The sequence below is a fragment of the Gallinula chloropus genome (genome assembly GCF_964237585.1).
Source record: "Gallinula chloropus genome assembly, chromosome: 7".
In the NCBI taxonomy this organism is placed as follows: Eukaryota; Metazoa; Chordata; class Aves; order Gruiformes; family Rallidae; genus Gallinula; species Gallinula chloropus.
This window is the reverse complement of record NC_140092.1, coordinates 15413815-15429599: the sequence shown is the minus strand read 5'-3', so window position 1 is coordinate 15429599 and position 15785 is coordinate 15413815.

The window sequence follows — 15785 nt, the reverse complement described above, 5'->3', positions numbered from 1 at the left end:
CTTTTTAGAATCTCTAATTTAGTGTATATCTTTATGCTAGCAGCTTTCACTCACTTGAAAACCTATTCCCTCCCCGCTTCCCCCTTCAAACTAATTAGTCCTGCTGCTTTTAATCTTTCCTTCTAGGGAGGTTCTACATCTTCTTGTCTTTAATAATTTCCGTTGCCCTTCTTAGGACTTTCTGAATATGTGAGAAGCTTTAAATTGGTCCCTCTGATAAACAATACTTTGCATTTCTCCATGTTGAATTTTAGTTGCCATTATGTAGCCTAATTGCATAACAGCTTTAGAAAGCCTTTCCTCTTTCTGCCCAAATCTTGTCAAACCTAAATAATTTCATCTTTATAAAGCCTCATGACAGGGTTGTTTCTATTTGATTGAATCAATGAGGAACATTAGAGAATTAAAAGGAAGACCATGCCATTGATTACAGAGTAGAAAATAATCAGAGGATAGTAATTTCTATGTATTATATTGCTGCGTAAAAGAATGTGAAAGCAGCTGAGAGATAATACAAGCTCGCTGTAAAAGAGAAGGGTTTTCTCTCCCTGCCTTCCCAATTTAGGAGAACATAACAGCTGAGATACAGCTTCATTGCAAGATGTCATGGTAGAAGTTCCTGAAACTTTCCTGCAGGTTCCCCCAGCGCCCCTCAATCACACCAAAACTGAAAAAAATCTTCATATATAAAAATCTTATTAATATATACACATTTACACACACGTACACACACAGACACACGAGAGAGGAGGGAAGAAAGATCATTCATTTATCTAGAGAAAGGGCATAGTGCAATCCTGCAGTAGGCATCAAGTAATTCTCTTTTTATGTCTTCATGAAAAGCACAGAGGAAATATTTTGAATACATGAGATACCTCGAATCTTGTCAAAACAAAGCAACTTTTCAATAAAAATATTCAGATTATAGTTTCTCTTCATATTGTACATGATACATTTTTCTGTGACTTGCAATGGAAGAAAATCTGTATTTCTACAATGCATTTTAAGGATAGACCTGACGTTATATTTGAACCCATACTATCCTATAAAAACTTAGGTGCACAGCTTCATGGCAAACTTATTGACAGGTTCTGCTTTGAAATTCAAGGCTAGTTTGAAGGGCCTCTCCTCAGATATGAATTGTAGAGAAAGAATTTTACTGGCAAATGTTCAAATAAAAGCTATAGCTTTTAACAGAAACATTTCTGAGAACTTAGTGGAATGGCAGTTACCTGGATATCAGTAACTTGATTTGCCAAGAATCAGGGTTTTATTTCAGCCAGAATACTCCCAAGAATACTTGAAGATTGCAAGGAAAAATCCTTTATCAATAACTGAAGTTTACAAATTCAGTTGAATTTATTTGCCTCTGTAAATAATTCAGACTGGTAAAACCATTCCTTTTCACTTAGGACAGGCCACCCTAGGAATTATACATATAATTTTGCATGTGGTTCTGCATATTTCTAGAAATATCAGCACTTTTCTCTCACAAACCATAACTCCAACACTCATTTGATAACACATAGAAACTGTTTCTTTCACTGAGATTAATTTCCATCCTCTTTTCATATTGAAAGAGGTTGTTTACTATTGAGTGACTATTTCCAAGTACTTCCAGCTTAGGATCAACTGTTATTTAAATTCTATATTCCCGTTTCAGAAATCTTGCTAAGGGTTGATTTCTCCAACACCTATAATTTTGCCTTCAGCTGTTGCATAGTTTACATTTCTATTGATACCAGCTAGATAATGTTTCTTTTCTAGCGAAGCTACTTAAATCAGTGGAAGTCTATTTGAGAAACCGCATTTAAACAAGATAATCTCAGAGACAAATCCTAATCATCAGCTTTACTACAACTTTTCTGATTTACATATTCAAAAGTTATGTGTAAGAGAAAAGAATTACCAATTCCTTTTAATACAAGCCTCATCCATTCCAGTGACTACAATAAAACATAGTATTGAATTTTGAATTTATGTTGTAAGCATCAAATTATGGCAACATTTTTGTGGTCACAAGTTACAGCAAGGGAAACTCTAATGGAGCATGGGGTGAGGGTGGGCATCAAAATGAGAGTGATTAAAAACTGACACTAGTTACCAAGCAAAGTCTTGGACTCTTCACCTCTTGAGATTTGCTCCACTGAGCTCACACTAAACAATTAAATCAAAGTCTGAAGTTAGCCCACTTTTAGCAGCAGCACAGGTATGATCATTTAGTCATTGATCATTCTCCCCCTCCATGCTGCTCTGGTGAGACCTCACCTGGAGTACTGCATCCAGCTCTGGAGCCCTGAACACAAGAAGGACCACTTGGAGCAGGTCCAGAGGAGGGCCATGAGGATGATCAGCAGGCTGGAGCACCTCTCCTATGAAAACAGGCTGAGAGAGTTGGGTTTGTTCAACCCGGAGAAGAGAAGGCTCGGGGGGAACTTAGTAGTGGTCTTCTAGTACCTGAAGGGGCCTACAGGAAAGCCAAGAAAGGACTGTTTGTAAGGGTATGTAGTGACATGACAAGGGGCAATGGTTTTAAACTAGAGCAAGGTAGGTTTAGATTAGACATTAGGAAGAAGTTCTGCGCTGTGAGGGTGGTGAGACACCGGAACAGGTTGCCCAGAGAGTTGGTAGAGGCCCCATCCCTCGAGACATTCAAGGTCAGACTTGATGAGGCTCTGAGCAACCTAATCTAGTTACAGGTGTCCCTGCTTACTGCATGGGGGTTGGATTAGATGACCTTTAAAAGTCCTTTCCAATCTTACACATTCTATGATTCTTTGCTTCTATGATTTCCAGAGGTCCCTTCCAAATGAACTGCATTGTAGTTTTAAGCACCCACAAATTTTGAGTGGCCATGAAAACTTTAAAAGTTGCAAGTCCAGTTGAACATTTTAGAAGTTGTACTTTAAAGGGTCAGTGTTGATCCAGAGTATCAGCTGGTGCTGCCAGGACATTTTCATTTTGACACATGTGATACTAATGCTGTCATGTGGTTGTGTTGGTAATATGCCTGCAAAAAGCACTTGTGCACCAACATACTACACCACCAAACTAGAAACCCCAGGAGACTGAGAAACTGTGGAGGAGTAAGTAAACTCAGAGAGTAGATGAGTCTTATGAGATACCTGACATCTCAGTATCAGCCATTTCTAGGAATGCAAAACATCAGGGACCTAAAAGCAAACCTTTCAGATATGAAGTTTAATAATCTCATGTAGTGGTTTGACACTGTCTGGAGTCCAGATGCCCGTGCTGGAAAGGGGAAAAAATATATATCGAGAGGCTTAGGAGTCAAGATAAGGACAAGGAAAGGTCATTCCACAATTAGTGTCACGGACAAAACAGAATAAAGGAAAGAAAACTCTCTGATGTATTACACTGCACTGCACACCCAGTGAAACCAGAGTCGGATAATGAGAAGTGCAACCAGATCTTAAAGCACCTCCTCCCACCCCTCCCTTCTTAGCAGACTTCACTTGAGTCATGATTTTGCTCCCTTCTTCCCCCTCATTGTGGCATGAGGAGGCGCAGGGAATGGGGAAATGGGGTTCTCGGTCAGTTCATTACGAGTTGTTTTTCTTCTTAGCCTGGGGGGGGGGGGGGGGGAGGCTGGCATTCCTCACACCCTTCCCCTGCTCCAGCATGGGGTCCCACCCATGGGAGACAGTCCTCCGCAAACTTCTCCAACATGAATCCTTCCCTACAGGGCTTCAGCTCTTCACCAGCTGCCCCAGCATGGGTCGCTGCTATGGAGTGCAGTCATAAATCACAGTATGTCTCTCAAGCCCAGACTGCTCCAGCCTGGTCGCACACAGAGTCACAAGCTTCCCCTCCACCAAACCTGCTCTGGTGCAGATCTCTCTCATCTCTGTGTCTTTGTCTCTCTCCACAGGCTGCAAGTGCTGGCTTTGTCTCTCTCCACAGGCTGCAAGGGTCTTGCTTCAACGTGGGTCACTGCACCTCCTGTATGTCTTCACCTGCTCTAGCCTGGGGCCTCTCCACAGGCTGCAGGTGGGGTCTTGGCCTTTTCCACGGGCTGCGGAGGGACACCTGCTCTACCATGGGTTTCTCCACGGGCTGTAGGGGCATCTTTCTCTCTGGCACCTGGGGCACCTCCTCTCTCCCCTTCACCAGCCTTGGTGTCTGCACAATTCCTTACATCTTCTCACTCCCTACTCTGGCAGCAAAAAGTGGCTGCTTGTGTTTCTGTACTTCTTAATTGTGATTCCCAGAGGCGCTATGACCACCATTGCCGATTGCCCTGGCCTTGGTCAACAGCGACTGTAGCCTTTAGCCAGATGGTATTTACCCTGTTGGACCTAAAGAATGCTTCTAGCTACATTTTGCAGAAGCCACCCCTGCAGCCCCTCTTCTCCACCAGAACCCAGCCACACAAAACTACAACAATTACTAATAAAAAGATTTCAAAAAAGTCTGGACTTTAATTTATGATGAGAAAAAATTCTGTATCATCATCGTGCTATTGGCTTTTTAGAAGGTGTTTTCTATACCTCAAAAACTCTGAAGAAACAGTTTATGCAAACGAAATTTTGAATTTGGGTATATATGTGCAAAATTTGATATGTTATTTGCTACATTATATACGTTTTCTCTGTATACATACATTTTGCTTTGTGTATTTTATAGTTCATGCATGACCTTTGGCCTTCTCAAGTCAGCATCATCCAAAAGACACATTAGGAGAGAAGAATCTTCCACATTTAGCAGCTGAGTCGGGCAGAAACATGTGTGGTCTGACCAACTTCACTACAGCTTTCACCTCACCCAGCTTTCATGAGGCAGCCATTATGGCACATTACTGATTACTGATTACTTCAAAAAAAAATTATGAGGAATCTAAATTAATGCCTTTTTTGGTTTTTTTCAATATCTCAATTCAAATATAGCTAAAGGTGCAAAAAATTACTTTTCAAGAAGGGCCATACTATGCCCTGTTCTTGGCTGACATGCTTTTATTCAAGTGACCAATGTTTTTGATGATCAGATTTTCTGCCTGAAAGGTGGGGCTACAATTATGCTTGACCACTGCTTTTGAATCTTATCTTGGGAACACATGTTATCTGCAGTACAGAAATAGGTTAAAATATGGATATAACACAAAACATTTATCTAGTAAAGTAGGTTACTAACTAGCTCTGTCTGCCTACAAACTTTCTTCCTCCTTCAGACTCCATTATGGGAATATAGCTTAGATTCCCACATTGCTTTGTGATGACACTTGGGACATTTTTTTTTGCCTGTATAAATATTGTCCTTTGAAAATTTTGTCTTTGGAAACTGTTTCCTAGCAACGATGTATTTATCATTCTCAAGCAAGGAAATGACATATTGCTATTTCAATGCACTAACTGTGATAGTTGGGTTTTTGGGGGTTATTTTTCAGACGAGCAAATAGCATGCACTGAAGGCAACATTAAATTAGAAGGAACAGAGCTAAAAAAGAATAATGGCAAACACAATTGGAAAAAAAGCTAATCATATTTATTTGAATATGGTGATGGAGCTTCTACCCAGTGAGGCTGATGCTGACTTATGAAAACATACTAATAGTTCCAGACACCTAGAACTATTATTCATTTAGAAAAAAAAAAAAAAGCAAGTAGAATAAAGTAAATTGAATAGTTATTTCTTATAACTGCGAAAATATTTTGTGATGGAAGCATACTTTTTCTGTCTTTGTTAACTTCAACTACGTGTCCTCTGCTTGTGTCTGTTGCTCACAAAGAGTTACTCATTTTACAAGCTAGTAACTGCAAGTCTTTGATTCCAGTGATAAATGTCATACCATAACCGTCAGAGATTAACTTGCCAGTTACCTTGTGTGGTCATTAGGGTGGCATTTTGTCACCTTTCGCTCTGTGTTTCCAATATATCCACTTTAAAATATTTTCTCAGCATGACATTTAATGAATTAGACTTTAAAACATGTTTAAGATAGCTTTATTACTAAATAGGTGAAAGAATATTATCACAGTGCCTTACCTTGAAACCGGACAATTTTGTCCTGATAACTGTGGAAGTTCAGCAGGATGGCAGTCCTAAATGGTTCTGTAAAACTGTGTATTCATCGGGCTGAGCACAAGTATTCTCTGAAGAAGTAGTGGAGAACGATTCCTCTAATGCAAAAATACCACTAGAATCAATAGCATGATAAGAATTTTCATTCAGAAATCTATAGATATACATGGTTTATTGTGTTTTCTATTATACTTTCCTGTATATTGCCACTAGGCTGGATGTACTTTACTTGTAATCATTTAGTCTTAAGTGTTCAACTGTGTCATACTGGCCTTTGAGGTTTGTATTTCCTTTTTAACCCAAGCTTTCTTATCCTTTTAGTGATCAATGAGGCAAAAATTTAAGTGTGTAGGCATTAGAAGGCAAAAGACATTGCAGGACTAGTGGGAGAAAACAAATTGATTTTAAATGAGAAGAAAACATTCATTATTGGTGGAAGAACAAGTATTATTTCAATATTTCTTCTTAATTACATAAATCATCACTTACAAACTATGTTTAGAATATTAGGTTGACTGCTGCCCAGCCAGAAAAAGTAAGTAAAATATTAAATAACTTGTATTTAACAGTGACGTTTTGTATTTAAAACCACCTGTATTTTCACCAATTGCCTTTTGTCATGTTTACAATCAGAGAAGTAGGGGGACAATTAAATCAGAAATCAACTGTGAATTTGGAACCCTCAGCGATCTACTATCCATGAATAGCCCAATTTAAAAAAATTGATACAGAAAAATTATTTATTTTATGACTGAACTCAAGCAGCTCTCTAAAATATGGAAAAATATTTCACAATAGCAATGCAAAAATCTCTCCTATTCTGACCTTGATGTAGAACAAATAAATAACAGCAATAGTTGCCTGTAAAAATCCAAGTCTATAGTACTGCATTTAGAGTATTTTCATAGTTTTATGGGACAGGAAGCAGCAGTCCTCAAACAAAAATCTATTTTGCTAATAGGCAGATAGTCTGATATTGTGTACTCCAGTACTATTCATATAGAAATCAGTAAAACTTTACTCATGTCAAACTATTTTTTGTGTTCCAAGACCCACTACAGCACCAAGACATAAATTTTGTGTTGGTCTGTTGTAAGACCTTGACCAACCCCCCCTGAGCTTGGGGAGTAGGGAAGAGTGCAGAATGGGTAATGGTGCCCCTGTACTCCACTGGCATTACCATCTGTCCATGGGCTCCAAGGTGTCCATGTAGGCAGGCTGAATCTTCTGCAACTTGTCACATAGTTTTGCCACTTCAGCTGCAAGACAAGGTGAAGGCTGTTCCCAGTTATCTTCTTCTGTGGCGTCATGACCACAATTTTTCTTTTTTCTGTCTGCATCTTCTCTTCATGATGATCTCTTCTCCCTGGAATCCAGTGACAGGGCTCATGGGAGCTCTTTGTCTCACAAAGCATATCGTAGGAAGTGACCTGAAGACTGGCAGGACATTTGTTTAAATAAGTACTAATGTAGCATTATGGATCAAATAATTTTAAAAGACAGTTTAGGACCTGTAGTTTTTCCACATACCATCTTTCTAGGTGAAGCAGGAGTTACTTTGATGTGACACAATTTAATTCCTTGACTACAATATGTCAACTGTTAGGGGTGGGTTTCTGATTCAAATCCTTAAAATTAGGATTTTGAAATTGGCTTTTCAGTGCTCATTAACAATTTGTTCTTTTAACAAACATTATTATTTTATTTATCTGTTAGCAAAGTCACAGAAAAGGGAAAGCCTGAGCAGAGTCAAAGCAATCAATTTAAAAATTGAAGATGCCTGTAGAATTAGTTCTGTAATGTTCCCCCGGCTCCATCTGAGAAGTTGCTTTAGAGTTTAAGTACCTTGTTTGATGATAGTAAACAAGGAAAGGAGAGCTGTTTGAAAAATGAGTGATGAAACCTACATAAAAGAAAGACAATTTTGAATTTAATTATTCTGCAGCAATGTTTTGAGTGGATTGATGGACAGATAGAAAAAGACTTAAAACCCCCTGCTTGTTCTAGCTAAGAAAAGATGGCATTGAAAATTTGATAAAACATTAGAGAAATCACCACCTAATGAGTAATTCAGTTTTTAAAATCTTATGCGAACCCAGTAAACTAATAAAAATGAATCAATTACAAGCTTCAATTCACTTATTATCAAGTTTGTGCTTTTATATGTGAAGTGGGAAAAACAATAGTTACACAGAGTAAGTCATTTATGTAATTGAATGATCTTCATTGGCACATATGCATAAGCATATGTGTGCAAAATGAAAGGAGCTTAAAAAAGTACAGACAATGCAATTTAATGGAAACTGCAATCTTTACAGTCCCAGGTGATTACTAACAGGATAATATCTGGTGTCAGGATAAAGCTAGAGGACTTGGCAGGATAACCTGGTTTAACTTTCCCCCAGATTTAGAATATAATTCCCATGGTTTCCTGGAGCTGATTCCAAAATTACGCTGTATTGTATCACTCTATTCATTTTCAGTGCAGTTGACAGGGAAAAATATGTGTCTTTTAAACGTATTTAAATGCGATAGGAACTGCAGAATTCTTGAAAAATCTTCCTTCTAGTTGCAGTATAAATAATAATAAATGTTGTACAATCAGTGGATTTCTGAGACTAGAATTCTGGTTTTGCTTCTTTCCGGAGTGCACAGAAAGGAAATAGCCATGCAAGAGGTACCTGAGCCAACCTGCCTACTGCGTGCAACAAGGATGGCTGATGGGGATTCTGCTTATTGAACAATCTATTTCAAAAATCTTCTGCGCTGCTGCCAAAGCACCTGCCTTCTGACTGGAGCCACCAGAGGAACTGGAAGACAACCCTGTGAGAAGATGGCCCATTGTGGTACTGGTAAAGAGGCTGGGAATAATAGAATCATAGAAAGCTTTGGTTTGGAAGGCACCTCAAAAATCATCTAGTTCCAACCCCCTGCCATGGGCAGGGACACCCTTCCCTAGATCAGGTTGCCCAAAGCCTCATCCCACCTGGCCTTAAACGTTTCCAGGGATGGGGCTTCCACGACCACTCTGAGCAACCTGTTCCAGTGCCTCACTGCCCTCATAGTAAAGGATTTCTTCCTAACATCTAATCTAAACCTACCCCCTTTCAGCTTAAAGTCATTGTTCCTCCCTGATGAACAGTTCCTCTCCCACTTTCCTGTAAGACTCCTTTAAGTATTGTTAGGGAGACTCAAGCTAAATAAAGAGAAATCCACCTGCTTGATTCATAATCAAGATAAACCACCTCATAATGTAATAGCAAAGTGGTTTACATTGTGCTTTTGAGTACTATTGCATTTTTGTGGGTTTTATACAGCACCAAATATTTTCTGATGGTATCTACCCACTCTAAGTCACTGTATTATATGTCCCTTACTTAAATGTTAGAAACTTCACTGACTTTAGTTCAAACCTCCAGATGTGCTTTTAATGTCTTTCCATGGCCTACCAAAATTAAAGTTGGTTCCCTATCAAGGACATTGCAGGAGGAAAGAAATGTAAAATCACTGCTCCATTCCATAATCGCCTCCCATGTGGGAGTAAGACACTCTATGAGTGCTTTGGTTTCCATGCATGAACATCTCTTTTCAGGAAGTGAGCTTTCAGAGAAGAAAGCAGGTGAAAGTTTCAGTGACACTGAGAGGGAATATATCTGCCTAGTACAGTTCTTTGCTCCAGTTGCACTTGACTTGGGAGATTCCCATTCAGAAGGGAAATGACTGATAAAGCTACCAGAAGTCTTTTATTTCTATGTTGTCTTATTTGTGGCAGAGCTTTCTCTGGCTTATTTACTCTTCTTATTGTTAGGAAAGCAGAAGTTACAATTAGCTGCAAGAGTAACAGCATTCAGGTGAAAATGAGCTGTCCCAACTGCTTTTATTTCCACCTATTGGAAGCCTCAGCATTGCACCTTCAAGGAGCTGAGCACTTTTTAGGATGTATCAGCTATCAGTAGCAGAGAGAATTTCATAAGATAGATAATCAAAATCTCACGGAATTAAATTCCCTTGTGGACAAGTACCAGTGATTACATGTCTCGAGGCCTAACAATGACTCTCTGACCGTGCCTACCATGATTGCTAGGACAGTGGGTATTTAATTCAGTCTCTTGCAACACTTTAAACATGTTAGCTCATTGGTTCCCCGATAGACTATGTCTTTAATCTGTAAAACTGTGTGCTGCCTTTCAGAAATAATGCAGGAACTGGACAAACCATGCCAGACTGAGCTGGAATATGCAGAATTTCACAGGATTGGATGAGCTGACTTTCCATGAAACAGTAACTGTCTTTTGGGAAACTTGTTTTTCTCATCACCTTCCAACTAGATCAGTTCTTAAATAGAAATTAGGAAATCAACTCATTTTTTATTTCTTATTGTAATTTATCTATCTTATCTAGTTTGCCTATCTTTATTTGCATTAGCATCCAGATTTCTTGTGCTGCACACACATGGCTGATGCATATTTTTGTTTCACTGATAGATTTCCATCAAACTGAGCAATTAAACAAGAGATGTGAGCAATCAAACTTAGGCAGGCATTTTTTGCATAATAATTGGAACTAAAGCTTACAAACTATAAAAGCATCTGAAATATTCCTATGCAATAATGACCACTTGATTTTTTGAGTGATCTTTTTCCAACTAAGAACTCTTATTTCCACGGTTTGAGTCTTGCATGTCCCAAACATATAGATAGCTACATCAAGGAAAATTGCTTCATTTGTATTTGGTAAGGAAAATGGTTTTTTTTCTCCCTATGTGCTCTAAAGAATTTAGCCCAGTCTTTGTCATTCCAACTTGGATTATTTCAACACACTCTTCTTTGAAATGACACCTGGAGACCACACAAATATTTGAAGTAACACAGAATCTTATTTGCAGGGAAGGTCTCTTGGACAATATGCATTTATATAAAACTGTGAAGGAAAGTTTTATTTTTAAACTGCTGCTTCAGTCTACAAAATTTAAATATTTTAGGTTCTGTGCAATTTAAAGCATAAAAAGCAAAACAAAACCCCAAACCACTGAATTAACAGAAACTGATTGGTAGGCAATAAACTGTACTTAAGTCTCATCCTCTGCACAGAGAGCTTGGTATATCATCATGCTCAGCTGATGGGCATCTTTACTGGGCTTCAACTCTGCAGCAACAGGAAAGGCTATTGTTTTTGCATGTTTTTAATATTCTTGCATTGAAGCACGCAAGTAGTGTATGAGTGTCACAAAAAGTAAGGAATTAAGACAAGAGATTTATTAAGAACAATCAGTGACAGAATTAGAAATGGGACCTCCTTGTCCTGAGTTCTTCCCTCCATACCATCTCCAGTATTTGTTATCACAAAAAAACAGGTTTTCAAATCCTATTTTAAATTAAACATTGCTAAATATCCTAAATTAAACAACCACTTGTGCAGTTTATCTTATTATAGTTCAGGATTGTCCTTTTCAGCATTACATGACTGAAGGAAACCATGTTTGAAATCTGCAACTGATTCTCATATGACTTTTTCTAACAATTTAGTAACATTAATAATTTATCCAAGCAAAATTCTAGAATTCCAGCAGTAATGTAGATTACTTTCATTTGTTAAAAATTATTGCTCCCACTACCACACTAATCCTCCAGTAATCTCAGCTGTTTATTGTTAATGAAAGATATTACCACATTAAGAAAGCAATTCTTTTAGTTTCTTTTGTAAGTTTGCTATAAGCGTGATTAATTTGTATCATAGACAATGAATCAAGAACATTTGACATAATCCACTGTTTCGTACAAGTCAAGTAATTTTCATTTCACAATGAAAATTTAGGATCCTTCCAGGGACCTGCTCTGCTGTTAACTCACATCCTTAATTATCTTCCATGTTAAAGGAATTGTACCTGCATGCAAAAGATAAATAAATATAATCCTTGAAATTTTAACTCAATAAATTACTAGTATTCCATGACAATGTTGAAAGGGTTTGCATTTTCTGTACTATTTTGTCCCATCTCTCTTTAATAAAAAAAACATTCTCAGAGATATTATCTCCATAGCTTTCCATAGATATTAGTCCTTTGGTTACTATTATACTGCCAGCAGCCTAGAACCTGCTTTCACTGACAGTGATTTTTTTGTAACACAGGACAACTTTTCTGCACAGACCTTACTTCTTTAGCTCTGCACATGGTAGACTAATTCCACCGCCAGACAAATATTCTGTAGGTACTTTTAATAACTTGTTAAGATATCTCTGTCCAAGTAGTCTTGGGCTCCAGACTGCTCTGCTGCTAGACAATAAGGAATATCTAGGCTGAGACGTAGATCTGTACAGCAGCATACTCCTATAGAAATGACCTTAGAAAACGAACAGCATTTCACCCACCTGGTTTAGAAGTTCACTTTGCTTATCATTATGGAGAACAAGGGTCATATTGTGTATGTTCTCTCTTCTCTTTTTCTCCCAAAGTCATCATTTTCAGCCTACAAACTAGCAAGTAAATGAATAATTATAGTTCATGATGTTGCTTCTGGACTTTTCATCATTCCCTTCATGAGAAGAGACTTGGAGACATTAAAAATGCTTCTTCGTGCATTTTTAATATTTTTTAACTATAAAATGTTGAGAAAAGAAATAAAATAAACATCATTCTTGATAGACATGAGAAAAAAAAGGCTTGATTCAATTTTTTCTTTATATCTTTTGATGTAAGACTAGATTTGCAATAAACTGTTAAGTTTGCATTTACAATTTGTTACTTCTAGTGTGAAAGCTATTACCATCTCCAGTAACATATTGTTTTAGACATTATACAAGAAATAAAGAAAACCATTCCTGCCTCTAAAGAGTTTACAGTTTACAGTTTGGGCATACTAACTTGCAATTTCATAGTCTTTTTGCCTGCAAAAGGGAATGTTCGTCCTAATGCAATATCATATTAGTACCTATACAAACAGATACATGAATCTTTAACATTTTTAAGAGTTAGAAAAGAGTCTCTTCACCATGGTGTGAATATATTCAGTGTGAAGATCAGTGTTCACTCTGCAAGCTATGGAAGAACAGTAAAATGGTAAAGTATGAGTGTTTTATCAGCAGCCTGACACCCTTTGACTAAAGGCAAATAAAAAGCACCTGGTGTATTCTGTGTATTGGGAAGAGACAGGCAGAATGCCAGCTGGAAAATGATAACTCTCCTTCAATCCACTAAAGCTCAAGCCCAGTGCTAGGAAGTGGATTAAACTAGCTGAAAAAAACCCAAAACAAGCCACAAGAGTAGGATAAAGGAATTTGGCACAACAGTAAAGTGACCTTATCTTTTAATATATCACTTTCTTAATGGTTTCACTGTGAAATTAATTTCTGAATTAGTATGTACAGCACATATATAGAACTATACATAGATTTTTAAGGTTTTATTTTGGTTTTAAAGGTACTGAAGAATACGTTGAGCTTCTTTCAGCCACATGATTTTCCATGCCTGGAGCATCAATTTACAGCATGAAAAAAGATATGTGACAGAGAATCTTTCATTTGGTAACTACAGGCCTTGGAGCAAGCCCAGAGGTATGTAATAAAGATAAAACTTTGAATAATTCCAAAGAGGAAGAACAAAAATAGCAATGCACAAGATTCAACTGCTTAAAACATCTAGTTGTTCCAGTGAAACTGGGGGGGAGGGGGGAAAGAAAAAAAAAGACAAGTATTATGAATGTAAAGGATGCACTAGCCATAAAGTTTAGGGAATAAGGAAAATATACCTCACTATATTTTTCCCTCTGGGAATCAAAAATAAGAATAAACATTAATGTTAATTTTTTTAACAGAAAACTCTGTATTAAAAATTATGACAGAGCATGTATAAAACCTCTGTTGTTTTTCATAACTCCCAAAACACCACAAGAAAGAAAACAATTCCCAAACATTTGTCTTGACCTGTATGTAAGATGTCCCTTTTATATTTGTTTTTGTGTTCTGCAGTTATGCAAGTTGTCTTGTGTCAATAAAATTATTTTGTTTTTTAAAAAATAGCTTTATAGCAAAGGTAATTAAAATCTAAAAGGAATGTTTCTATTTAATAATTCCATAGGTAAACTCGATTCATTAGCCTTTGAATTCAAAAGGTCATTTGAATTGTCTGTGACATGGTATAGAAAATTAGCCCTTACTACTTGTGGCAACTAAATACATTAGAGATCATATACAGAGAGATCTTAAGCAAGAGCCAACATAGCCATAGAGGGAGAATAAAGGATGTGCTTTACTGAAAACAGAAAAAATTTTAAGTGATGTTTTTCATAACAGATAAATTAAGTAAGCAGTGCATTACACCCAGAAACAGGTGGTACATGTACTAAGGAGGAATATAATGAGGATATGTTGTAGTTACGAGTTCTAGGTATGATGTAGTTACTAGTGCTAGTAAGAAAGGGAATTTCTATTACAAATATTGTTATCAAAAGAAATTCAGGAAAAAATCCAAACAAAATAATGAAGAGTAAAAGATTTGGTTTTTGCAACAGCAGTGTATCAAATAGCTTTGATTGAAAATTTTTTGATTAACACATTCTATGGCAATCTGTGAGAGCATTATGTTTGTATATTCTGTAAATTAAGTGTAGGTATGCACAGTTCTCATGAATCAGCTGACACACACAGAAGCTTGTTAGTGTGCCTAAGCCCTTGTGCCCATCCCTTACTGTGTGATTCGTTAGTTTTATTACTGCATGAGAGTATTTTATTTATTCCAGTTAGCTCTCATGCATGAGTAATAAAATAACTTCTCATGAGCTACACTGGAGAAAAAAAATTGTCTGTTTATATGCACTGAGAGACATATAGAAAGTTTGACATTTTACAGTGTGCTGAGATGTTCCTATCATGCAGATATACATCATTATTATTGGTGCTCGAGATCTTTATTGCACTGCTAGCATCTGTTTTATCATCATCATCGTCATCTTCTTTTTTAATTTTCTTACCACAGCAGTTCTTTGATCTGCAGCATTTGTCAAGGGAACAGGAAAGCCTTCACACGTTGCATTGTCCCAAGTGCTCCCTTTGGCTGAAACAGCAACAGACAAAAGGATGAATCAGTGAGGGACCAGAGGAGACTTGCTTCCAAGCCAGGCTACCCACTGAGGTAATAAATGAAGGTATAAGCTCTTTTGGGGATAAAACCAACCCTAGTTGTTGGAAGTTTCTGGAAGAATTTTTAAAAGAACAAAACCAATAAATTAATAGCTTTCATGCAGTTTCTGCAGTCGCAGTTCAAGTTGTACATTTAAGTTGAAAGTACTAAACCTCCTACAACTATGAATACAGTCTCTCTTGTAGATATTGCCATCCTGATTATATAGGTTTTGGGTAATTACAAAATTCTTCAGTTATCTTTTTAAGATCCCTTCATCTTTAATTGCTTTGTGGGTCAGCATATTAAAATTTAATATACATTCTTGGATTCATGTCTGCAGTTTGAGACTGAGGTCCAACAAGGTGGTTGCTGGCATTGTTATATTACATGAGCTGTATGGGATGTGAGAGCTACATCTGAGCATCCAGTGGGATGATGAGGTGAGCTGTCTGAAGTAATGCCATTGAGAAGCACTACCAAGCAGGATGGTATAGTACTGCTGATGCTCTGCTTTCCACTTTTTCTATAATTTTCTAACTGAAACTATGAGTCTCGTGCATTGATGTCAGAGTTATAGCCTCCTTCTTGCATAAGCTTTGCTTCTAGCTAAGTCATTAACTCCTCTGAA